General features: G+C 36.7%; 1 protein-coding gene and 1 pseudogene across 5 annotated transcripts in view; both read left to right on the top strand.

The window, feature by feature from the left end:
• Window positions 1–27,979, top strand: part of LRFN5 (leucine rich repeat and fibronectin type III domain containing 5) — a 249,623-nt gene that overhangs the window by 58,301 nt on the left and 163,343 nt on the right. The gene's annotated exons all lie outside the window — the stretch shown is intronic.
• On the top strand, window positions 9,539–10,025 carry LOC123583604 (annotated as a pseudogene).

Consider the following 27,979-nt stretch of genomic DNA (forward strand, 5'->3'; position numbering starts at 1 on the left):
AAACAACAAAAATTTGTGATGAGGGAAAGCATGACACATAGGATTGTTACAGGGTATAATGTATGTGCTTAGCACCCATCGTAAACATTCGGGAAATGCTTGTCATTATGTATATTTAACAGCAGACTAAGGCTGTGAGAAATTGGAAAGAGAATCCCATGAGAGACATTGATTTGGGAGGGCCTCAGGCCGCTTGAAGCTTTATATCAAATAGTGAACAAATACTTAGGGTGGATGCTACTGTCTATAGCTCATTTTTATGAACTCACTAATAAATTATTTGTGGGAGAGCCAGCAATTTCCCAGGACCTGGGCCTTGATCATCTGGGAAGATGAAATTTCCAGGAGATATCATAAATGGTATCAAATATTGCAAAAAGGTCAAATGTGAATAACAGCTGAAGAGTCTCCAACAGATAAGGTTGTTAGCTCTTCATGACATGATTCTGATGTGGGTGGTTAAGAATAGTTTAGGAATGCTGATAAATATTCACACCCCTGCCTTCCAAATTGGGACTATTAAATTAGAATCTCTGGGGTATATGGCTTAAGGATCTTGACTAAAAAAATATCTGGGAGATTATTTTGCAGACTGGGGTTTCAGAACCAGTGAACTAGAGAAATGTATTTCAGTATGTGGTAGGAACAGAACTGAAAAGCTTTAACCAGTATACAGGGGAGAGGAAGTGTAGATAAAGTAAGTGTAGATAAGATTTGTTATGTAAGCAAGGCAGGAGTTAGGAACATGATTAGGTCAATGGAGGATTTTTGTTTTTATATTTTGTTTGAATTAACACAAACCATGGGAGTCCTTAAGTATGTTATTTTCTGATTAGAGACTTCAGAAGATACTCTGGGATCATTTGCTTACTACCAAATAACTTGTATCTTTATTTGAGTTCTGAGGCTGTAGGTTTTTATTAATTTGCCAATACAGTGATCTAATTTATCCAAAAGTTAAACATTTAGGAATCTTCAAATTTGAAGCACATTCCCCCCAAAAAAAGACTTAGTAAAAGGACTTAGTAAAAAGATTTAGTAAAAAGACTTAGTGAGTGGATCACAGAGCTGGGATGTGAGAAGGGCAGAACAGCATTTTAAATTGTCACATCATTCATTTTAATAAAAAGTTTTTAGGTTCTTACTGAGAGGTAGTTTAGCACACCATTCTCATCATTCTTTTTTTTTTTCTTAGTTACTTTATGTATGTATGTATGTATGTATGTATGTATGTATGTATGTAATCTCTGCACCCAACATGGGACTTGAACTTCTGATCCCAAGATGAAGAGTCGCATGCTCTTCCCACTGAACCAGCCAGGTACCCTTTAACACATCATTCTTAACACCCATGTTTATATTTCTAGTACTAGCATAATTTTTATGCCAGATAGCATTAAACTCTTTAACTGTCTTCTATGCTAAATACCAAATAATGACTATGCAACCATGTTTGTCTGCAAAAAGACTGTCAGGAAGTTAGATAGATGCTTCACTTCTGCTTTCTAAATCTTGCAGAATTTCAACTTTTGGTTAACTCTCACCTGGGCAGTTCAGAGAAGGAAATTCTGCGAAGCATAGTTCCCAGCTTAACCAAGTTGCCACAGCACAATCACCCCATAACTTATATTGGGAGTACTTTGTATTTAGGAGTCTTCTGTACTTTGTATTTAGGAGTCATGATGGTTCCACATACGTTATGAAGTTGTGCCTTGACAGCAACAGAAGGGATGCCATGTGAATCAGAAGGCAGTCTTTACTATTGTTCTTATTTCTCCTCTTCCTCTTACTTTATAAAGAGATAGCTTTTATTGACTATGGTCTGCATGAACTGTGGAAATTGTTTACCCACAGTTTAATTTTATTTTCTTAGAAACATGAGAGCTAGGCTAACATTATCATTTTCTTCTAACAGATGAGAGAGCTGAGGTTAATGGATATTGAGTAATTTGGCAAAATTATAAGATCTTTCTATTTTAAAAAATGTTACTCATAGTTTGTTAGATTCAGGAGTATAGTCAAACCACTGTGCTATGGAGAGAAAAACTAGGATTTCATTATTAGTTTGAATAATGGTAAGAAGAATGACCAGAGTTCAGGTAGGTGTTTATACTTCTTCCTGTTTGGAGAGGACTCACTTTGATCCCTTGATGTAAATAGGCCAGAGGTTGACAGAAAGGCCAACCAGAAGGTCACAGCTCACCAAAACAAAGAGGACTGGGAGACATAGTACAGAGCCTCACAGGACAGAAAGAACTGATAGGAGGTAAATTGCTTGCCTTGGTATTGGTAGGGGAAAGCCTCCTAGTTTCTAATCTACTCTGAATCCTTTGTGTAGAGACAGAGCGGGAAGAGTACCTAGAAATATCCAGTTATCAGAAAAAAATAAGAGTAAGGAAGGATCAATTGAATGGAGTATAATTTTCCTTTTAGAAACGTTGCTCATATGTAAAGCAACTGCTCATAAGAATTATTCCATTCTTCACTTTCTAGCATAACGTGACTGTCCATTTTAGTTGTGCATTGATAGCCTAGCGAGAATCTGGCAGAGAGTTTGTTCATATGTGCTCTGTAAGCTGGTCTTCATGCAAACAAAGCAGGACATGGAGCCATGAACTTGGAATTTGAGAATGTGGGAAGAGTTACCAGTTATAGGGAGAAAAAAGGTAAATGATACCTGTCCAGTCTAGTTTATAAAGGGATTATACTTAAATATTAAGGTGAGCTGATATAAAAATCAAATATGTTATTCTTTGAAAATGAAAAATATCTCATGGGAGGGATACAGCTTGATCAATATATATTAAACAACAAAAATAGGTTTACCTTATTATTTTTAAAAATTTTTTAATGTTTATTTTTGAGAGAGAGAGAGAGAGAGAGAGAGACAGAGTATGAGCAGGGGAGGGGCAGAGAGAGAGGGAGACACAGAATCTGAAGCAGACTCCAGGCTCTGAGCTGTCAGCACAAAGCCTGACGCGGGGCTCGAACTCACAAACTGTGAGATCACGACCTGAGCCGAAGTTGGACGTTTAACCAATTGAGCCACCCAGGCACCCCCAAAATAGGTTTACTTTAGATTGGAATTGTTCATATGTTCACAGTAGCAATCATGATAATATGTTTTCCATTATTTCTTTCCTCCCCTTTTTTTTCTCACATAATAGTCCTGAGTGTTACAAACACTGGGAAAATATCCTCTTTTACCTCACCTTCCATCATTCCCAGAAACATAACTACAAAATTAATCTCTCCTTATAAGTGTTTGCAGATCATTTGTATGGAATACATAGGAGTTAAAGTTACAGTAATATTCTCTCCCATAGGCAGTTGCTAATTTTATCTGAGTGCTATTACACCTTTAGTATTTATTTATTTATTTATTTATTTATTTATTCATTCATTCATTCATTCATTCATTTATATTGAAGTGTAGTTGACACAATGTTTCAGGTATACAACAGTGATTTCACAAGTTTACATGCTATTGTTTAAAAAATTTTTTTATCAATTTTTAATGTTTATTTTTTGAGAGAGACAGAGCTCAGATGGAGGAGAGGCAGAGAGAGAGTGGGGGGGAGGGACACAGAATCCGAAGCAGTCTTCAGGCTCTGAGCTGTCAACACAGAGCCCAGCGCGGGGTCTGAACCCATGAACCGTGAGATCATGACCTGAGCCGAAGTTAGATCCTCAAACGACTGAGCCACCCAGGTGCCCTACATGCTATTCTTTTAACTAAATTTTAAAGTGGTGTCCAAAATAGCTAATAAGTGAACAGTATTTAAAAATGCAAAATGTATGCTATTTCTCTAACTGCAAAAGGTAACAGCACGCCAGAACATGTTTAAAGCAATTTTCAGTTATTTGTGCCAACATTTTGTATCTTTTTTCCTAGTGGCAATTTTTCTTGGTGGTATTTATTACTAAGATTAATGAGTTTGACTTTCACTAGCTTGAGAGCTAAGTAAATAAGTTCTTAATTTACTTGGGGTGTTTTAGCACTCAGACATTCTGGAATTTCTTTTTTAATCCAATGACATTAAAAAACCACTTAGGAATAATTATACGATGTACATTCAATCTCAGAAGAATTGTTTTTCTACTGTGAGGTAGAATCCAATCAGAAAGAATTTTTAAAAGACTTTCTCCTAACGTGTTCATATTGATTGAATTGAGATATGGTCCACACAAATCAATACATGAGAAGACAAGTTGTGTGTGATGACAGTAATTCTATCTGCAGGGTAACTGCCAAATGTCTGGGTACCAATGATTGTATTTCAGCTGGCTGGTCAGCACATGATAATTTGTCAGTAAGTCCTTTTGCTTTCTCTGACTTATAAAATAATACTTATTTTCCTCAAAATATACATTTTGCTTACTATATCAATATTATTATATTATATATGTAATATATATATTATATATCAAGACTAGAAGGGTTGAAAATGCCCATTCTTAAATTTGACTTCCTTATCTGGCTCTTCAGAGAATGGATGGTCTCAGAATCCACATGCTGTCTGGTTTCCAGTATTGGTTTATGCAGGAAGGTGCTTGTGGCCAGGTGTAAGACAATGATACGCTACTGCAGCTACTGAAATGTTCTCTACTAGGGACATTTTTGCTTACCAAGGCTAAAGAAAACCAAGGGAAGTAGAGCAGCAGATTACATTAGGAATTTCTATAAGGGGCTATCAAAGGAAGGGGTAAGAAGTATCTTTCAGAGAACCATGTAATTGGGTGGGGCTTAGAAGTCTCTAATCTATCCTCCATCCAGTGCAAGAAGCCCACTTGGGCATTTTCTCCCACCACTTACTCATTTCTTGGATTGGCAGTGTTAATTATCAGTCAGTGAAACACATTTTACATCAGTAAGAAGTGATAAACATCAGAGTACCAGAAAAACAACCCACAAAGAAGAAATATTTAGGATATTCAGTTCAAGGACAAATACACTTTACTATCATATGATCCTGCTTAGTTTCTTACCTTTTTTAGTTCTGAAATTTTTAGTAAAAACATGCAATTTCTATTTTTAGAAACCAAGAATGAGATGAAGCTGAAGTTCTCTTCAACAAGAGAATAGTGGTTCTTTAAAAGAGGCCCATTGCAGTTTTAATGTCTACAACTGATACCCACTATTCACCTAAATTACAGATTACATTTCTTTTATGATATATATGTCCATTTCTAGTTAGAAATGTAAATCCAACTATAATACTGTGTTAAATTTATTTTTACATCTCTCATATTCCATTGTGACTGAATATTTCATAAAATTTAAGTTACCAACTTTGTTATCAAGGCATATTTTGCATCAGTGTTCAATATGTTTGGTTGTATATTAATTCATGGGTATTTTCTTTTAACCAGAGAGATTTCTTCAGAAACCACTTCTCCAAAGTTAACTGCATTCTGTTTTGTTCTCTTAGGAAGAATCTGTATTATTAACAGTAATTGAAAGATGGTAAGAAGTCACATATTCTAAGAGTTTTTACATTATGTTATCTGGATGTCTGTAGGTGCCTTTGAAAGAAAATTGTTTAATCTGTGCTTTTCTTGTTTTGTCGACACCCTGAGTAGTAACAAGGCATTGAAGTCCATTTAGAGTAGTTTTACACTTTTTTTTTCTTTTTGGGTAGGCAAAGGGAAGAGTGCAGTAATTTTATCATATGATTATCATGACATTGGAAATGTATCTATGGGTTGTAGAGGACATTTTCTGCAAAACCTCATGATTGTAATTTTGGATCATTGAGGAAATGTTTGAAACCAGTTTGCACAGAAGAGTTTCACAATTAAAAAAATCTCAGAATCCTAGCCATAGAGGAAGATACTAGTTTTGTCCCCGTTTTTCAGAAATGAAAACTGATATGGGACGTGTTTAAAGTATGCTGTGCTGGGCCACACTAACCAACAAAGATGATAAATTTTAGTAGTTTCCTTAATGAATATTTCAAATGAAATATACTTCTGTGAATGGCCAAGTGAATCATGCAATAGATTTTGCATTTTTTTCCCCTCTGTGGTTTCTCAAGGCTCTTTTTAAGTAGGGAGTATGCATGTTTTTGAGGGAAAAATGCGAGCTAGAGGAATTAATTTTCAGTTGATGAAAGTGTTGTTTTTATTGTTGGATTTCATTCTTTTAAAGTTTCAATTTTGTATTTTAGGAATTGTTCAGCTAAGGAAGAAAAAAAAAGCCAGGAAAATTCTGACTTCTATTAGGACCTTTCCGTGGGGTAGGAGGTTCTTTGCAAGGGCTTGTCAGCAATTACTTCTGGAGTTTGTGAGTAGTAAGGATCAATGTAAACAGAACATATTGGACTGTTGGTTTAGACAAGAATGATGATATGACTTCAATATGCAATGTTGGCTGTCACTCACTCCTTGTTTTTTTCTCCTGACTCTATATTCTCAAATTTTATGGTTATACATACGTGCTGTCCACATTAGGGTTGGAGTCACTTCATTCTAAAATTTGATGTAAAACAATAATAGAGAACAAAATCACCCTATACTTAGCAAGGGGGATATTTGGTAAAGTTGATATACTCTAGCACTGCTGTTTAATATAATAGTCGTAGCCATTTGTACTCTTTAACACTCGAAATGTGGCTCCTGTGATGGAAGAACTGAATTTTCAATTCTGTTTAATCTTAGTCAATTTAAATTTAAATAGCCCCATGTGGGCGAACACCCCTGGGCAGTGATGTGTGTAGCTCTAGAAGTGACTGCCAAATGTCCATGCCCCTGACCCTTTCCCGGATATGTGGAGTGCTGGTTTTTTCTTAGGGCTCATTGACACCTACCTCATTGACAAATTTGAGCATTCTTTTTTCCCTAGTGTGGGCCCAGCTTGAATAGCTAGATTTCTATCTATAAAAGTCTTTGGTTAGCCAACGTCTCCTGGTCATCCTCTAGCTTTGCACCACTGGTTGCCTGTTTGCTTTCTCTGAGTCTTCTTGTAATTGGGACTGGATCCTGTTCCTTCCAATTCTGGCTTACACTGACAGCTACTGAGCATGCCTTCTGTCAGTTATAGCCATTTCCAGTTGGTGATTTTCGATTCTTGGACATAGAAGTTCCTTTCAGTAATGTGCAGTGGACATCTTGGCTGTGTTCATTAGGGCACCATAGCTAGTTTCTGCAACTGTCATAGATGCCTGCATGTCAAATCTGGTGATGAAGCTGTCATTTTTCATTTTGTTGCTGCACAGCTGGCTCATTTGGCAAATTATTTAATCTGTTTGCTCTAGCTTCCTTATAAAATGGAGATAATACTCATATCTAGCTCATTTGGTTACTTGAGGAATAAATGAGTTAATACAAAAGAGGGGCTTTGAATGGTGCTTGGATATATGATTGTTGTATAAATCACCATTAGTAACAGTACTTCAGTGGTTTACATCAGATGCTCTGATTAAAACGATTTCCATTTAGCTCTTCATTTTTATTACATGTCAGAATATTATAAAAATACATTCTTTTAATTTTTTCTGTAATTTAGCCTGAAAATGTTGTAGGGGAGGCTTAAGAAAGTGACTATATTACATATTTAACTTCAAGAACTTGAAATTTTCATTCAGTGCTCGATTTTCATCCTAAATGATCTAATCTGTGACCTTGGGCTATTAAATATGTGTGTCTTTTCTTTTTCTCTCCTATCTCACATTGCTGTCTAGTTTAATAACAAATCCTGGGTCAATAGGAACTTCTTAGAAGGTAGTTTAAAAACATCAATTATTAATTACATATGCCCTTTTGAGTTTTACTGCTACCCAAAAAGCTTTAGAATTTTTCCACGCAGAATCCCCTCCCCAAGCCCAAGACAGCTTTTCAAATAACTTGTAAGAGAATCAATCATATTACATTTATTGGCTAGGATTAGTGTCTCTCAGGTTTGAAATAATTTGTTAATAATTGGTGTCTTTACCAGATACTAGGCAGATTTCCTAAAGAATAACCAAGCCAAGGACACTGTGCACTTATCTTCATTCAGAACCACTGACTTTATCTGTTGACTTTAGTTCTGGCTTCTGTTCTTCTAAACATTCAATTCATATATAAATATACACATACATGTATATATGCATGTATATCTTGGTAATTTCTTGTTGTTTTTAAGCATTTGTGCCCTGTAGAAGAGAAGGAAAAAGTGGAAAATCAAGATGAATAATCTTGGCAGCTATGTTGTAGAAATATATAATTTTGTTTACTGAGACAAATGACTAGTCGTGTTGTGAGAAATGGTTAGCCAACTAGCAGAAAACAAGACAAAGCAAAACAAAAAATCATATTCCAAGATGAAAAAATAAAACATTTATGTGTAAAATATGAACTCTTAGTAATGTAAGAGGAAAACCTGAGAGAATTTATAATCTTACAATGGAGCAGTGCTTCATAACCATAACTCCTAGTCTGGAGCCCATGGAAGGAAGAATGATAACATTACAAAAATCAGTTACATTAGAATAAAATCTGTATTGCAAAAATACCAAAATCAAATACATAGGCCGGGAAAACTATTTGCAATTTATATCACAGGAATGTGTTAATATTGCTTAAGATTTTCTAGAAATCAAGAATAACACAAAAATTAAACCTGTACACAAAGGGAAGACATTTTTTTTAATGTTTTTATTTATTTTTGAGACAGAGAGAGGCAGAGGGGCAGAGAGAGGGAGACACAGAATCTGAAGCAGGCTCCAGGCTCTACACTGTCAGCACAGAGCCTGACGCGGGGCTCGAACCCACGGACTGTGAGGTCATGACCTGAGCCGAAGCCAGACGCTCAACCGACTGAGCCACCCAGGCGCCCCAAAGGGAAGACATTTTTAATAAAAGAAGATGATGAAATGGTTCTTGTACATAGGGAATTATGTCTTAATCCTAACCCTAATGTCCATCAGAATCCTATAGAAATTCAAATCCTAAAGCAACATTGATAGAATTTTTTAGTCTCTTGAATTGATGGACATCTGTAAGCTTGTTAAACTCACACTATTGGTATAGTCACTAGTAGCAAAATAACACTCTCACTTGTTGCTTGTGAGAAGGTAAACAGTACATCTCCCATGTTGGACAGTTTTGCAAGATCTATAAATATTAAAACTCCATGCATATTTTAACCCAGACTTTTTTTTCTCCCATGAATTTATTAGTGGTTCTATGGTTGAATATTCATGACATAAAATTTGTATAAAAATTATACTGTTGGGTGCTTGACTGGCTCATTCAGTGGAGCATGTGACTCTTGATCTCGGAGTCATGAGTTCGAGCCCCATATTGGGGGTAGAATTTACTTAAAACACATGCACACCCCCCCCCCCCACACACACACCAAAATAAAAAAGCATTAAAAATTTTATACTGTAGTATTATTATAACAGCAGAAATAACTTAAATTTCTGTAGCATTTGATGGTTAAATGAATTAAGGTATGTCCATACAATGGAAACCTTCCCAACTGTAATAATTAATTAAAAAAAAAAAAAAACAGAAGAAGAATAAGGAAGTTTCCTATACAGAGATAATGAAAGACAGCCAAGCTATAATGTTAAGTTAAAGAATCAAGGCATTGTGAGAGCTCTTTCCTTTCTCTCTCCCAGCCATTTTGGCAGCTGCTCTTGGTTGGGGCTGTCCTGCATCTAAGGCATGGAGGTGGTGGCTGAAAAGAAGAAAAAGTCAGTGGAGTCAATCAACTCTAGGTTCCAACTCATTATGAAAAGTGGAAAGTATGTGCTGGGGTACAAGTGGACTCAGAAAATGATGAGACATAGTAAAACAAAACTAGTCATCTTTAACGACTGCCCAGCCTTCAGGAAATCTGAAATAAAGTAGTCCACTATGTTGGCCCAAACTTTTGTCACTATGTGGCAATAATATTGAATTGGGCACAGCATGTGGGAAGTACTACAGAGTGCACACTGGGTCTCATTGATCCAGGTGATTCTGATATCATTAGAAGCATGTCAGAACAGAGTGGTAAATTATAAATCATGCAAAATTTTTCCTTAATAAAACTGGCCAGACCTTCTTAAAAAAAAGAATCAAGTTGCTATATGGCATGTGAAGTAAATAACATAATTCAGAAATACAGTCCAATAAAAATATGTGCTTGTATATTCATACATATATAAACCTCTGGAAGAATGCATATTACTGGAACTTTCACATAGGAACTGGATGTATGAACATAAGGATTAGAAAGAAATTTTTACTGTATAATTTTATGTATGTTTTGATTTATGAACAGCATAGATGTATTACCTATTCAAATATACTTATAAGCTGAATAAAAATGTTAATTAAGGGAAGTATCCCTTTGAGAAACTCAAAATAAATTATATTTCTATAACTTATGTTTCAAGCCATCTGTAACAATATTAATTTCATTTATTATTTTAGCACAGTGGATCTTTGGGCCTCTGAAGCTCATTGTTTTAAATTTCATATTTGGTTATATTTCGTTAAGTTACGAAGTCATAATTCCTCACTGGAATAGTCCCGAAATTTGTATCGTTTTTATTTCAGCCAATAGCAAAATAAAACCCGGGAAGATTACCTTTGCATAATGTCAGAAAGCACGACTGTGGGAGAAATGGACTAAATTTTCAATTTTCTAACTTTCAGTCAGTATTCCTTCAATGATGTTGAATTCTATTACATTGTACTATCATTTCTTACATGTTCTATTTTAGTGTTAAAAGCTTCTATTTTATTATTTTGTAAAAACCTTGAACAGCCTCTTCAAGGACAAAATGTTAGCAAAATGGAACATGAGAATTATGAACTAAAAATATTAATATCTATTTTTCTTTTAATTTATTATTAGTCTGTTAAGATCATCCTTTGCTACAAAGGGAATTCATTTTCAAATAGGAGAATGCTTTAAAATATGTCTAGAATATTCTACAACGTTATGTAAAGAGATTTCTATTAAGAAATTTTATAATTTAAAGATGAATCAAGTTCTTAATACAATAATTGTCTAAAATGAGAATTTGGACTTTCTTTTCTGAAGTCTAAAAATTGTCTTCATGGGAAACTAACAATTATTTTAGCCTAAAAATGAAAGACAACTAACTAGCATTCCCCTCTTTAAAGTATTTTCCCCCCACTCGTAACATCTTTTATTTGCTGCTCTTACATCTTAGATACCAGATGCTTCAGCTTGTCATCTGTATTTGTTCATCCTCGCCTCTCTTGAGGCAATTAATCCTTGTTTCTTTCACTCCAGTACCACTTTCGACAATCCACCTCTCTTCAAACAAGATTGTTAAATAAATCTTTCTAAAGTACCACCTTCTGGTATCACTTCCAAGCCCAAAGAAACTTCAATATCTCAAAATGTGTTCAAGAGAGATAAAATGCCTCGGAGTCAAATCTTGATTCCAAATCTATTTATTGAGCATCTAGGCATATTGCAAGGTCTACAGAGACTTATTTCCTCTCTTCCCTATATCACTCTTTCTGGAGGTCAGAGTTTTAATTAATTTTCAAGTTCTGGCTCTCATAGGTAAGCAAGGGCCAGTACCCTTCCTCTAGATGCCACAGTCTCCTTATTTGTGAAATTGGAATGATAAAGTATACTCACATTACCGTTGTTAGGATTCAATGAAGTTGATACATGTAAGATGCTTTGGAGATGTGTTTGGTATATAGTAATCACTCTACAAATATGCACTATTTTTATTCCCTTCCTCCTTGAAGAGTCAGGGTTGTGTTTGACTTCTCCCTTAGGTATATCTGTTTCCTGTGTTTAAGATTCTCTTCCTCCTCATCTCTACTTATTCAAATTCTGTCCTTCCTTCAGATCACAGTTTAAGTGGCTTCTTTCTGATACAGATATCTCTGTGCACTCCAGCCAGACATCTAATAGCACTAGACTGCAAATTCCACTTAGCTCTTAATCACATACTACTCAGGAGTAGAGATCATGTTTTAATTATTTGATTCCATCAATGCCTGGGTGCTGAGGCTTCTTTCACAACAAGACAGAATCAATAAACAACAGATTTCTTACATGTTAGGTATATACATCTTCTGGACCCAACTTGAAAAAAAAATTATGACCTTTAGTCCTTTCATCATATTGGCAATCCACATATCTTTTATTTTTACATGATACTCATTGGATGTTCCTTGAATATAAGAATCCTGTCACTGGGATTTGTGAATGGGCTTCAGAAGGGCAGCACAGCCTCTGAAATTGCAGAATTTGGGGTACGGGAATATGTGTATTTTCTCCAGGCGAAGTGGTAGGCCCACAAAAATACTAGGAACCATTCTTAATTATTTGTTTTTATCCACGTTTGGTAAGTAGGAACCAAATTAATATATTCAAATTGATCATTAATGTTATATATCTTATCATTTGCTTAAACTTCCATGTTTTCAATGCAAGATATGCATTTTAAGAATTAAGTATATGAGATTCTTATGATTCCATTTTTATTGTTTTTTTTTTAATTAGATGAAGACTTAAAGAATACTTCTTTTTTTTTCCCCATAATTGTCCAAATGAAATTGATGCTTTGAAAAAATGAATGGTGAAAGGTGTGCCTGTATGGCTTAGCTGGTAGAGCATCGAACTCTTGATATTGGGGTCATAGGTTGAAGCCCCATATTGGGTGTAGAAATTACTTAAAAATTAAAAAAAAATAATATAAATGGTGGTTTGTTAACTTCCGTCAAGATGAAGTAGGGAGCTTGGCAGAACTCCTCAGCAAAACAAGTTACATGAAAATTATAAAATATTGTTACTTAAAGTCTATTGAAATTGGGGTGGTTGGCTGGCTCAGTCAGAAGAGCATGTGACTCTTGATCTCAGGGTTGTGAATTCATGCCCCACGTTGGGTGTAGAGATTACTTAAAATAAATAAATGAATAAACTTTAAAAAATAGTTTATGGAAATTAACCATAAGGGAATGTAACAAACAAATATCTATTCAAGAGTATCTACTATATTTTTGAAAGAACAGCAAGAGACTGTGGCATTTGAACCGTGACTAGCTGCATTACCTTTATACCACACAGCTCCATGTTATGGAGGCTCTATTATAGGCATATGTAGCCAAAAGCTGAAAGGCTACTTTTCTACCACATTTCAGTCTAGGATTATGATTTTACCCTGAGAGGACTCCTATGATTAGTGGTTGCCAGGTTATTGTTTTTCCATTCATTTTATTTACAATTTGTCTATGTCTTTAGCCTATTATACATTCTAACAATCTCCCTTTACAATTACTGTTTTGCTTTTTACGTGTTTCATTTCTTCTTTATATGTTTAATATTCATTATATCATCTATCCAGTACTATCTCCTACCACTTGTACAATTATTTTTTTTGTAAATGTTTATTTATTTTTGAGAAAGAGAGAGGCAGAGCATGAGCGGGGGAGGGGCAGAGAGAGAGGGAGACACAGAATCTGAAGCAGGCTCCAGGCTCCGAGCTGTCAGCACAGAGCTCGATGTGGGGCTCGAACTCATGAATCGTGAGATGATGACCTGAGCTGAAGTTGGATGCTTAACCAAATGAGCCACCCAGGTGCCTCTTGTACAATCATTATATCAGCATATTCTATAAACTTCAAAATACATTGTTACTATTTTTTTGCTTTAAGAAGTCAAGAAATTTCTACTCCTGATTGGAAGCAGAAGTCTTCTTATTTATTGTTTGATTATCTTATAATTACTGTGAGACATGTTAAAATCTTGGGTTTGTCTATTTCTTCAAGTTTTGTAATTTTTCTTTAAATATCTTGATGCTATAAAAAGCAGAGATTTTAGTAATTAACATTTCCTTTGTATTGACTCATTAAATTTTCCTCTTTATGTTAGAGAGTTTTGTTTAAATTTTTTTTCAATGTTTGTTTATTTTTGAGAGAGAGAAAAACAAAGTGCAAGCAAGGGAGGGGCAGAGAGAGAGGGAGACACAGAATCTGAAGCAGGCTCCAGACTCTGAGCTGTCAGCACAGAGTCCAACGCAGGGCTTGAACCCATGAACCATGAGATCATGACCTGAGCCAAAGTCGGACACTCAACCAAGTGAGCCACCCAGGCACCACTAGGGTTTTCTTTTAAAATATACTTCTCTAATGTAAATGAAACTTCACCAGTGGTTTTTTTGCTTTTGTTTTGTGTGTGTGTGATTTTTTTTTTTTTTTGAGAAAGCTGTCTTTTTCCATCCCTTTATTTTCAACTTTTCTATGTCCTTTTACTTAAGGTATAACTATTATAAACAGAATATAGTTTTTAAAGAGTGTCTCAATCTTTATATTTTAAATGTATTTTAAATGAAATTCTGGTCTGCTTACATTTTATGCAATTAATATGTTTATAAGATTTTATTTTACAGCACAGACAACATGGGTTATTAAAATATTTCTGAAGTTAAAATAACATGATGAGGATTTTGCTGTAGGAGAATTAGATTATGTCATTGCTAAGGCAAGGAATGAGGTCAGAGAAATTAGAAAATTGTTAAAATTAACACATGTTTGAGATATTGATTTCCTATAAAATCAATAAGGCTGGGGTGGGGGTGGGAATTAACAGAATTGGTGCACAGAGAGGACAGTTGTAATTTTTCCCTTTTTTCTAGTTTTATTGAGACATAATTGACATGTAACACTGCAATATCTTAAAGTGTACGGCATAATGACTTGATATTGTGAAATGCTTACTATAGTGACTGGACTTCCATCATTTCAAAGATACAAAAAATATTTTTTCCTTGTTCTGAGAACTCTTAGAATCTCCTCGCTTAACAACTTTTAAATATACCATATGCAGTGTTAACTATAATCATCAGGTTGTATGTTACATCTCCAGTATTTATCTTATGACTGAAGTTTGGATCTTTTGGCCAGCTTTATCCAATTCCCCAACCCCGACCCACTGCTTCTGTTAACCACAAATTTGATCTCTTTTCTATGCATTTAATTTTAAAAATTTTTTTATTTATTATTTTTTTCTTGCATTTATTTATTTATTTATTTATTTATTTTTAATTTTTTTTTTCAACGTTTATTTATTTTTGGGACAGAGAGAGACAGAGCGTGAACGGGGGAGGGGCAGAGAGAGAGGGAGACACAGAATCGGAAACAGGCTCCAGGCTCCGAGCCATCAGCCCAGAGCCCGACGCGGGGCTCGAACTCACGAACCGCGAGATCGTGACCTGGCTGAAGTCGGACGCTCAACCGACTGCGCCACCCACGCGCCCCTCTTGCATTTATTTTTGAGAGACAGAGCACAAGTGGGGAAAGGACAGAGAGAGAGAGAGGAATAGAGGATCTGAAGCAGGCTGTGCGCTGATAGCAGTGAGTGTGATGTGGGACTTAAACTCATAAACTGCGAGCTCATGACCTGAGCCAAAGTCGGCCGCTCAACTGACTGAGCCACCCAGGCACCCCAGTTTTTTATTTTTTAATTTTTATCTGTAGATTCCACATATAAATGAGATCATATAGTAGTTGCCTTCTCTGACTTATTTTACTTAGCATAATGCCCTAGAGTTTCATCCATGTTGTTGCAAATGACAGGATTTTCTTCTTTTTCATGGCCAAATGATATTCTATATTATATGTAAATTTTTTATTTGGAGAAAAAAAAGCAGGCTATAGGTTACACTTAGGTGATGAACAACTTTAAGAAATTTGTAGAGCAAGAGAAACCTATGAGAAATAAAGGGAAGGAATCTGAGAGATTACAGGAGAACCTGGATAGTTTACATTCTGAAACTCTTCCTTTTGGAATAGGGGCTAACTTTGCCAAATGCTATAGAACCTTCTTATTAAAATGTGGTTCTAGGGGCGCTTGGGTGGCTCAGTTGGTTAAGTGTCCGACTTCGGCTCAGGTCATGATCTTGTGGTTCACCACTTCGAGCCCCGCGTCAGGCTCTGTGCTGATAGCTCAGAGCCTGGAGCCTGCTTCCGATTCTGTGTCTCCCTCTCTCTCTGACCCTCCCCCCATTCATGCTCTGTCTCTCTCTGTCTCAAAAATAAATAAACGTTAAAAAAAATTAAAAAAATAAAATAAAATAAAATGTGGTTCTAAAACCAGTAGCATTAGATTCACCTAGGACCTTTATCAGATTCTACTTTTAAAAAAATTACAAAATGATTTCCTACACATTAAATCTGAACACTGTATAATGCAGTAGTTCTCAATCTTGGCTGCTTATTAATATTACCCGTGGAGCCTTGAGACACTGCACCATGTAGGCTATAGCCCAGACCAAAGCAGAATCTATAAGTCTGGGACTCAGAAATCAGTATGTTGAGAGCTCCTCAGGTGGTTCCCTTGTAGCCAAGGTTGAGATTCAGTGCTACAAAGACACATAAGAGAACAAGGACTAGAACTAGATGATTCAGAGCAAGGAGAACTGGGGAGGATTTCAGAGGCTAGATTCTAGTCTTTGTTCTGCTATGGATAGAATTATTTATTCTCTGTAAAATCTGTTTTCTCTTTGTATTTCTTTTCTTATATTTGGCAAATATTTATTAAGGCCATGCTTTATGCCAGACACCGTGAGAGGAGTTGGATTAATAATCTCCAAACCCCACCAGTTCCTAAATCATCTGATTTTACTGTCTATGATTTATAAATTGGGAGATCATTGGTAATACCTAATGGATTGGTGGTAATCATCTGTATACGGTCACTGTGTGAGTGGGTGGTAAAAAAATTTGCTGGTTGTAACCGAGGGATTGAACATACAGTATTGATCAGAAGCATCTATTGTATCAAAAATGGAAAAGCGATCCAAGTTGGTTTGTAGAAATGAAACTGTATAAGCCAATGAATTTATTAAAGTTGAGGAGAGTTTGAGAAAAGAAATATGGGGAAAAGTAGATGACAGACTTACAGATTTTTTTCCCCAGTTTGACCACCAGAGAAGTGACAGGAGCTAGTTCAGGGCATCTCAAACATTAATGTACACAGGAATCACCTGGGAGAATTTGCTAAAATGAAGATCCTGACCTAGTAGGTCTTGGGTGTAGGGCCTGTTGCTTTTCAAATAAGCTTCAAGGTGATGAAATGCTTCTGGTATGGAGACCACACCTACAGCAGCAGGGCCAGAAGCTCTCCTGCAAGGTACAAGCAGAGTGAGGATCTTGCTAAAAGCTAATCTGCTCATGCCTGTTTCTTAGTCCTTGGGCACTACTTCCCCACCCTCACCCTCACCCCTACCCCCAGAAAGATAGGGGCACAACTTTAAAAGATACATGTGAAAATGAGATAAACTGCAGTGAGAGATAAGGCAATATGTCAAAATAATATGAGGGAGGAGTTTGGGGAGAGAGGTTCTGCAGTTCACAAAGGTAAGACTATTTCAAGAACTTGGTTCGTCTTTGAAAGAGTAAGTAGAATCTAGGGTACAGCAGGGCTGTTTTGTTTCCAAATGACTTTGGTCATAGTGTCAAAATCCACATACCTCATGAACACATGTCCTTACCTGTTTATGTGACATTAATATCACATGGATGAGAGCCTTACTGAGAACAGGGTCATTGAGTCAAGACCAGGTACTAATCAGAAAATGACATGCACCGTATATGGAGATATGGCCAATAGTAAAAGGAAGACTCTTACAAAGAGCAATGAGAGAAATAAAATAAAGTTAAAATTGAGAGTAACCATGGAAAGACAAAAAGACCCATTTTTGTCTGTTTCAACAATGAAAAGCAAATTGAAGAGGGAAAGTGTGTCATTGGGCTATTCACATTAGGAGAAATAGCTGTCAACAATGAAAAAGAGGAGAGGATTTACAGATCAGGAGAAAAGTAATCAGCAAGACATGACTAAAAAACTTTTTTTTTCTTTTTTGAGAGAGGGTGGGAGGGTGCAAATGAGCGAAGGGCAGAGAGAAGGAGAGAGAGAGAGAATCCCACAAGGGGCAGAGAGAGAAGCGGGGCTCACCCTAAGTGGGGCCCGTGCTCACCTGAAGCAGGGCTGAGGCTCACCCATGAGCTGTGAGATTATGACCTGACCCGAAGCCAGATGCTTAACTGACTGAGCCACCCAGGCTCCTGTGCCTAAAGCACTTTTAAAGCAACATTAAGAGTGTACTTGCTACTTGACCCATACATTTTTGGATGAATAGATGCTTGGTGTTGATGCTTTCTCCACCTACGCTCTGCAGCCTAGGGGAGGCAGCAGAGAAGTAGTTGAGTGTGTGCAGAGAGGGACTTATTGATAGCATCACAGAGGATACTGTTGATAGTATCACAGAACCCAATTGTGGAGAGGAGTAAGGTTTGCTTACTGGGAATGGGAATGGCTGACCATACATTTCAGGGAAAATACAAGTAGCTGGAAATGAACCAATGAATTGAGTGAATTAGAAGGCACTTTGGTTTAAAGTTTCTGATGAATATAAAAAGGGAAATGTTTTACTTTGTGAGATCTGTGGGTGAAAAGATATTGGAAACAGTGAGATTAGAATATGGTAACAGATGATAAATTACAAAACATGGTTGTACAAGGCACAGATGACTGACACAGAGTGAATATTATCATAAATGGCTTGAGGGAGAGAAGTTTCACAATGTGATTATTAAAGTTAGTAGATGTCTGCAAATTTGAAATGGAAAATAAACCATACACACCAGTTCTTGGATTTATCAAGGAGGGAGAAAATGTATCCCAGTTTTGAACATTTGGAAAGAGTGTATAGTAAAATTATAGATTAATAGGGTTGGGAAAGGATTTTAGAGCTAATACAGTCCAATACTTATATCTTATAGATGAGGAGGCTCGTAATGAAGAAGGTAAATTACTTGTCCAAAAGAACTGGAATTAAGATATAAGATGATTGACCCCTATTGTTCTTTGTACTGGTAAAGATGATGGCAACAATTTTGACAATATGAGCTAAGGCATACATATACATACCAAGGGTTTACTGTAGACAGGAACTTTGCTCATAGCTAATGCAAACAAGTTAAAATGAATTTCTGATTCTAGTTCCTCCTCCAGAATGTTCCCTCCACGAGGGAAGTGACTTTTTAAAAAAATTGTTTGTGTGTTTATTTATTTTTGAGGCAGAGAGAGACAGAGCATGAGCAGGGGAGGGGCAGAGACAGAGGGAGACACAGAATCCAAAGCAGGCTCCAGGCTCTGAGCTGTTAGCAACAGAGCCCGATGCAGGGCTTGAACTCACAAACTGTGAGATCATGACATAAGCCAATTTCAGATGCTTAACCAACTGAGCCACCCAGGTGCCCCGAGGGAAGTGCCTTTAATTGGTTTATTCCCTGGTATATCCATAATAGGTATTTGGTATTCCATGTGTATCTGCTAGATATATGAGTAAACACATTTTTTAAATTTAAGATTTGCTAATCAGCTAGCTGCTGCTCTAAAACTGACTTTGCGATTTTTTTTTTTTTTTTTTTTTGGTGCTAATCACTTCAAGTGCTCATTAAGTATTGATGGACAGTAAGGATAGATAACACTTATTGAACACAGACTGTGAACCATATGATATACATATTATTTTTATCTACATAACAAGTCTTGAAAGTAATAATTATAATATGAGAGACCTAATGTATTTAAATTATTTCCTACTACTGAAGTTCCGGCTAGTAATATATGGTGAACTTATTGGGCAAAACATACAGAAGATAATTTAGAAGGAAGATTAACGATTTTCTTGGAAAAGAATGTCTCCTAAAACTAAGATGATGCCAGCCAGAGTGGACTCGAGGAGAAAGCAGGCAAAAACCTCTTTGATCTTGCCCGCAGCAATTTTTCACTCAATGCATCTCCGGAGGCAAGGGAAACAAAAGCAAAAATGAACTACTGGGGCCTCATCAAAATAAAAACCTTATGCACATCGAAGGAAACAATCAGCAAAACTAAAAGTCAACCGACAGAATGGGAGAAGCTATTTGAAAATGACATATCAGATAAAGGGTTAGTATCCAAAATCTACAAAGAACTTATCAAACTCAACACCCAAAAAACAAATAATCCAGTGAAGAAATGGGCAAAAGACATGAATAGACACTTTTCCAAAGAAGACATCCAGATGGCCAACCAACACATGAAAAAATGGTCACTCATCATCAAGAAAATACAAATCAAAATCACAATGAGATACCACCTTACACCTGTCCAAATGGCTAACATTAACAACTCAGGCAACAACAGATGTTGGCGAGGATGCAGAGAAAGAGGGTCTCTTTTGCATTGTTGGTGGGAATGTAAGCTGGTGCAGCCACTCTGGAAAACAGTATGGAGGTTCCTCAAAAAACTAAAAATAGAACTACCCTATGACCCAGCAATTTCACTACTAGGCATTTATCCACGGGATACAGGTGTGCTGTTTTGAAGGGACACATGCACCCCCATGTTTATAGCAGCACTATCAACAATAGCCAAAGTATGGAAAGAGCCCGTATGTCCCTCAATGGTTGAATGGATAAAGAAGATGTGGTATTTATATACAATGGAGTATTACTCAGCAATCAAAAAGAATGAAATCTTGCCATTTGCAACTATGTGGATGGAACTGGAGGGTATTATACTAAGTGAAATTAGTCAGAGAAAGACAAAAATCATATGGCTTAACTCATATGAGGACTTTAAGAGACAAAACAAATGAACATAAGGGAAGGGAAACAAAAATAATATAAAAACAGGGAGGGGGACAAAACAGAAGAGACTCATAAATATGGAGAACAAACTGAGGGTTGCTGGAGGGGTTGTGGGAGGGGGGATGGGCTAAATGGATAAGGGGCATTAAGGAATCTACTTCTGAAATCAGTGCTTCAGTATATACTAACTAATTTGGATGTAAATTTTAAAAAATAAAAAATAAAGTTAAATTATAAAATGAATGAATCAATGAATGAATGAATGAATGAATAAATAAATAAACCATTTAAAAGGAAAAAAAAAACCCAAAAAACAAAAAAACAAAACCATTAGTTACCAAATGGGAGTTTCTGACGTGTTAGATGGAAAATTTTCCCAGTTCAGCTGCATGGATCCATTGTTGCATTACACCTAAGTAATGGTGTAATACTTAGGGAAATGAGTAATGTGATGGAGAGGTAAATTCCCTCAATTCTTTTGACACAGACAGTTCATTATTGGGAAAGGCTCAAGACAATGGTAATAGTATCATAGCAAAGGAAAATTGAGTTTAGCACACTAATCTGAAAGTCTGTGACCTCTCAGATTTAGCCCATGGGCCAGCAGCAGCATCTGGGAACATTTCAGAAATGCAGGACCTCAAGCCCCACCCCAGATCTACTGATTCATAAACTGCAGTTTAACAAGCCTCCCACCTTAAGGTAGGTGATCCCTAGCGAAGCAGTTCACTGAAACAGAACCACGCAGAGCAGTGACAATGGCAGGGAGATCAGTCTTGCCCAGGAGTAGATGTAGGATTTGTGAAGATTCTGTACAGATATGGTAGATGGATAAAGATGTTATGGCAGCAGAGGAGTGAGAATTTAAATGAAATCTTTGTAATGATTATTGTCAGGACTCCATCTGTAAACACAAGTCAGTGAAGCCTAGAAAAATTGAGGTCTTGTCTACTTTACCAATGAAGACACCACAGGTCAAGAAAGGTAACTTCCTCAAAGTGGTGCAGAGAGTCTGTTCTCTACTGCCAGTATTTTAAATGAAAAGTGACCTGTCTAACAGAAAGTATGCCCTCACTACATTTTCACACATAATCAGGAGCCAAGAGAGACAATATGGCCTTACGTAATGAGCACTTGGGCAAGATGGCTGTTGATGTGTGGGAAATGCCAAGTTTCTGCTAACGCAAAAAGTGGAGATGGAAGGTGATAAAAATTTGGTAGTAAAAGGACTCAGTTGATTTGAAATGTCATCAAAAGAGACAAAACTGACTCAAATGCGAGTTACACAGTAAGAATTCCAGGTGTAGCTCACAAGAATGATAGCAAAAAATCAGAAGAAAGATGAGAGGCCCCCAGAGGTGAAGGTGGCAAAGTGACTTATCAGGATGAAGATAGAGTTGGTTGGGGGTGCTGGCAGGAGAATGATCAAACAGTAAATCCAACATCTCAGAGACAACCTACACTTCTGAATTAAGTCAATATGAACACATTGGCACAATACTTAACTAAAATCCTGATTATAAAAAGTCCAGTTTCTATTTAAGGGCTCAGGAATATTTTACAAGCCTAATCACGCTAATTCTCACTCTACTCCCTGGAAACTGATGTATATACAATACTATTTAAATGTATACATTTTCTATTTCTCAGTTGAGACACAGAAAGAACTTGGTGAAACAGCCTCCTTCTCTCAAGCTGAAGTAGTTCAAAGTATATTATTATGTGCTTTAAGTAATCCAGCTAGCTCTTCAAACCATGGTACTCTTGTATCACTGTCAAATTCTGGTGTCTGATTTAATTATTAGAAGATCCTCTTAGATGTCCTGGTAAGACTTCAAGAAGAAAGAAATGAAAATCCAAATTTAAAAATTAGGAATATTTTAAGACTTCAGTGTAGCCATCAAAGGCTGATGATGATGTCTATATTTATCCACAAATGGAATATAGTTGCTTAACTAGCAATTAAATATTGTCATTATTTTAATTACTTAACTTAATTTCTTCCAATCTTTAAAAAAAATTATGTTTTATTTTATATTTGAGAGAGAGAGAGAGAGCAAGCAGGGGAGGGGCAGAGAGATGGAAACAGAATCCGAAGCAGGCTCCAGGCATCGACCTGTCAGCACAAAGCCCGATGTGGGGCTCAAACTGATTAACAGTGAGATCATGACCTGAGCCCATGTAGGGTGCTCGACTGACTGAGCCACCCAGGAGCCCATCTCCCAATCTTTTTTAATGTAGATGATGGGTAGTGATATTCGATGATGAGTTGACTTACATACCATGTGATTATGTTAGAGGAAATTTAAGATAATTAATGTTGCCTCAAAAATGTCTCCTTAGAAGAAAACTTTTCTACAATCTAGCATTGGACTTTTTCCTTTTTTTTTCCTTGAAAAATCAAATTATTCTCCATGTCCATTGAATCAAAATATTTCCTGCTTTTAAAAAATAGCATTAATTACTGTCTATTTGACCAGTTTTCTCAGTGTTCTTTTTGAGTACATTTTATTTTCCCCATTAAACAGAATGGCCTTCAGAGCAATGGCAGTAAGACAGTGCTCTTTCCCGGCTAAAGTGTTTTCCTTTTTAAAAGGGCTACAGTTTTTGCTCCTTGTCCTCTTTCCTTTGGGAGAATGACTATTTATAAATACTTGTCTAGAATGCTGTGCACTTTTCCCAGAGTAAATGCCCCAGATTTGATGATCATTTCATTGTAAAAGCCCTTGGAAATCAGTACACTTCAGTCTCTAAGACGGTATTGGCAGGTGGTACAATAGATGTCAAAGTGTTTTATCAGTATTATTATGTGTGCCTTTTTTTTTTAAATCACACCCTGATAGTGTAATTTTTTTTTTCCTTTGGAGGACTTTAACCTTTATGTATTTTGGTTTCTTAATTAAAAAGGGGTGGAATATATTCTCTACCTTGCAAAAAATACTTCACACAATATAGAAGCCCCTCTGACTTTCCAGAATACTCAACTCTTACCTGAATGAACGCTTTGTGTGTAAATGCAGAGTGTTTTCACATCAAAGTGCTTTCTGCTCTGCTTAGTTCCAAGTTTTTGAAGTAGGAGAAAAAGAATATACCTGAATTAAGACTATAACTTAATTTTGCACACCCCTGAATTACTTAAGTTGGATAATTAAGTAATTATCTTACTTAGATAAGTAAGTATCTGGGACCAGATATCTGGGACCATTCTCTGGGACCAGAGAGGAATGCAAATATTTTTAATATTTTAATATATGAGAATTGGTGGCATTTTCAGATTTGACTCTCCTAGAGACAAACTTTCATTTTTATTCTCTCCTTAGCCTATACTTAGAATTAGCCTAAATATTGATAATAGCATTACTTCATTCTTTAGGGTTGTAAGTGATTGAATATCTTTTTCTTTCTTTCATTATATGTGGGAAGTGCAGTATTTCCAAATACGGCTCTTCTGGGAACTAGCCTTAATATTTAATTCATCCTTTTTCCCTGGAAGTAGGGGGAGCTCATAATTATGGGCAGTAGATGATTCAGTTGGATGTGGGAAAATGGAACATCAGGCATGTTCAGCTCCAAAGCTGCATAATGCATAAATGATCCTGTAGCACTGGGTTCTGAGGTGCATTTCATCACATTGAGAAGACACTTTGACATCAAGTTGACCCCCAAGGTAATGCATTTCTGGTTGAGATTTTAATCAGTGTATCTGGTCTTCAGAGCTAGATTAGTATCACCTGAGTTGGAGGCGGTTTTCTTTTCACCATAATTCTATGAATGAAAAGATTCCTCTTCATGGAAAGTGTTTTATTTTTAATCCTCTACCTTTCCAATCCAGGCATTTGTAAGGTCTAGCACCTCTTTATGTTAGGAGATTCTTCCTGGAAGTCATCCTCCAAATGTTTTAGGTAGCCATGTTGAGATTCTGTTTAAATCTGAGGTAATTTTTGTGCTGCTTAAATTAGTTTTCAGAAGTATTTACTTGTTCATGATTAGAAACACTTTCCAATCTGCTGAAAGTCATAGTACATTAAACTATTAAATTTCTGAATTTTGATTTGTCATGGGACCAATTATTTTTTTAAATTGTTTATTGAGAGAGAGAGAAAGAGAGAGAAGGAGAAGTTATATAGAGAGAGGAAAGAGAGAATCCCAAGCACTCTGCACAATGTGAAGCTTGAACTCATGAACCCATGAGTTCATGACCTGAGCCAAAATCAAGAGTCAGACGCTTAACCAAATGAGCCACCCAGGTGCCCCTATTTTAAGGCCCAATTGTGTATTGGTCAGGGTTCTCCAGAGAAAAATAACCAATAGGATATATACAGAAAGAGAAATATGTGTAAGAGGAGATTTATTATAGATATTGGTTCATGTGGTTAAGGAACCCAAGAAGTCCCACAGTCTGCTGACTGCAGGCTGTAGAACCAGGAAAGCTGCTAGTATAATTCAGTCTGAATCCAAAGACCTGAGAATTGAGGGGCTGATGGTATAATTCTTGATTGAAGTCTCAGAGCCCAAGAATTAGAAGCACGAATGTCTGGGGGCAGGAGAAGATGGATTTATTAGTTTAAGCAGAGATGGAATTTGCCTTATTCTACATTTTTGTTCTACTTGGGTTCTCAATGGATTGGGTGATATCCAATCACATTGGGGAGGGCCATTTGCTTTACTCAGTTTACCAGTTCAAATGCTAATCTCTTCTAGAAACAGCCTTGCAGACATACTCAGAAATAATGTTTTACCAGGTCTCTGAACATTCCTTAGTTTAGTCAAGTAGACATATAAAATTAACCATCACAAATCCACCCCTTGTCAATTGGACATCTGTACGCATCTCCATAAAGCATATTTAATCTCCAAGCAAAACCAATAACAAGGTCATAATTTCACCAAACATGATACAACTATTTTGTGTATAACTGAAAACACTAATCCCTTCCACATAGAATCCTTGAATGTTTATTCTTTTGATAATCAAATGCTATGATTTGAAATTAGCAATACTTAAATACTGATATAAAGTCCATATAACTTTTGTCATGTCATAAGGGAATAAGAAAGAAAAGAAAAAAAAAAACAGGAAAGAGAACAACCAGAGTCATTTGCCTAATATTTGTATAGATACATATAAACATAAAAAATAAGGAGAAAACACTCATCACGAGTGCAATCCCTATTTCTGTAACAAGTTACATGCTTGTACACTTCTTTTTATAGTCACTTTTTTTAAGTTTATTAATTTATTTTGAGAGAGATAGAGATAGCATGAGCAGGGGAGGAGCAGAGAGAGGGAGAGGGAGAATCCCAAGCAGGCTCCACACCATTAGCACAGAGCGTGATGTGGGGCATGAACTCACAAAACCATGAGATCATGACCTGAGGTCGTGGTCATATCATGAGATCATGGTAATACTAAGAGATACCTAAGGCATCCGCTATATTCCAGACATACTCTTCCTTACCTCCCTTGTAGAATAGTAGTCCAATTTCACCTTTGGTATTCAGTATCAATCACTCTAGCCCGCACCCTAAGTTCCTTCCTTGCTTGTTGATTCAGAAGCATGAGGAGCCCAAAATGGACAGGTGACAGTCTTAACTTCCAGTTCGATGGAATCATTGTTGTGTCTCATGGTGGAAGCATTTCTTTCTCTGAAACTAAGATCTCTAGGCCAGCAGAGCATAAAGTCATGGGAACAGGAATCAAAACTTTTGCTAGTGAGTCACTAGGGGTAATGGTGAGTAGTGCCACCTGCATTTCCACCCCTTGATTCCTGGACTTATTGGATGTTATAGACTCTGGGCCTAAAGTTCTGTCTTGTCTAGCAAAAGAGCAGGATGTGAGGGAGAGGGGGATTTTGAAGATATACAGTGTTTGGGGTTTGGGTCAATATAAAACAAAATCCTGGTGCCAGGCAGATGAGTAGATGGTTGTTAACAGCAGATAGGAGGATCTGTGCCTATTAATCTTTGCTAGCCTAGGGAATAAGGAAGATAGGGGGGATAACCTCAGGGTTAATAAGGCACCTTTTCTTTTGTTAACCATCTCCGCTCTGGGCTGCTTTGCCTACAGCACAGTGGTCCATAGTCCACTTCACCAATTTACCTAACCTGGCCCTATCCTCCTGTGAAAGCAGCATTTCTGGTATGGTACTAAATTTGGGGTGCTTCCGCCCTGAATATCTAATCTTGTTTATTTCATATACCTATGTATTGGGCCCCTATGTGCCTGTTCCTATTTTAGGCCTTTGCCTTTCCCTCTCTATTCTGAGGGCTCTGCACCCCCTCTCTATTTTGGGGTGCCTTTGCACCTCCCTATTCCTGGCACCTTTGTGCCTCACTATTCTAGGGGTGCTTTGCACCCCCCCATTCTTGGGGTACCAGTCTGGTTTACCCAAACTCAGGTGTGAGCATTTTATGAATTTGTATTTCTTTATGCCTTGTTAAGCCATTGGTGTAAGCCCAAGGGATTCCCAAGCTTATCACCGCAATTGGATACTGATTCAGAGCATAAACAGTTTTCTGAAGAAAATTTCCCCAGCCTTGCAAAGTATTGTCACCTCAATGGTGTTACCTGTTATGGGCCCAGTCTTATTTTAAGGTTGAAGTGTTTCCTAAAATCCCTATTATACAAGTATTACTAGGGTAAATCACTTAACTTTTAGTTTTTTAGTGGGACATTTTTGAGGGAATTTTTTTAATAGGACTTAATACTCATGATAATGTGAAGCACAGTGTATAGGTGGAGAGGTTCTCAAAACTCTGGGTCTGATTTGCTTATCACTGCAAACTAGTTAGCTCCATTATTTACCCCAGAACTTCCTACTCTGAGAATATGACCTCTATATTCTAGATTCAAGGAGATAATATCTCCACAAGAAATTAAGGGCAGTATATTTTTAAAAGTCTGTGGGCCAACAGTGGCCAAAATAGACTTTTCCAAATGACTACTGGATTTTATCTTATTTTTTTAATTAAAGAGTGCTATCTTATTCTCTATATACAGAGGCTATGTTTAGATGGCATCAGCCACAGGTGTAGTTTGGGGAATTATTTTAAACTCCCAGGGTAGCCATATGATTTCTCTTTCTCTCCTTTCCCTCACATTGTCTCATCTTCTCAGTACTTTATGATGGGTACCATATTGCTTGTACCGAGCCTCCAATGAGAATTTCACATCCATTTTCTAGACTAATTACTTAACATCATTTTCCTTATCCTCATGTCCAAAATATATTGTTACTGATTATATCCATTGCTAGGGTATTTTTTATCCTTTGTACTTTTAAAAAAATGATTATTTTTTTAGACAGAGAAGGAGAGAGTGCATGAGCAGGGTAGGGGCAGAGAGAAACGGGGATAGAGGACTCAAAGC

This window comes from Leopardus geoffroyi, chromosome B3, assembly GCF_018350155.1.
Source record: "Leopardus geoffroyi isolate Oge1 chromosome B3, O.geoffroyi_Oge1_pat1.0, whole genome shotgun sequence".
In the NCBI taxonomy this organism is placed as follows: Eukaryota; Metazoa; Chordata; class Mammalia; order Carnivora; family Felidae; genus Leopardus; species Leopardus geoffroyi.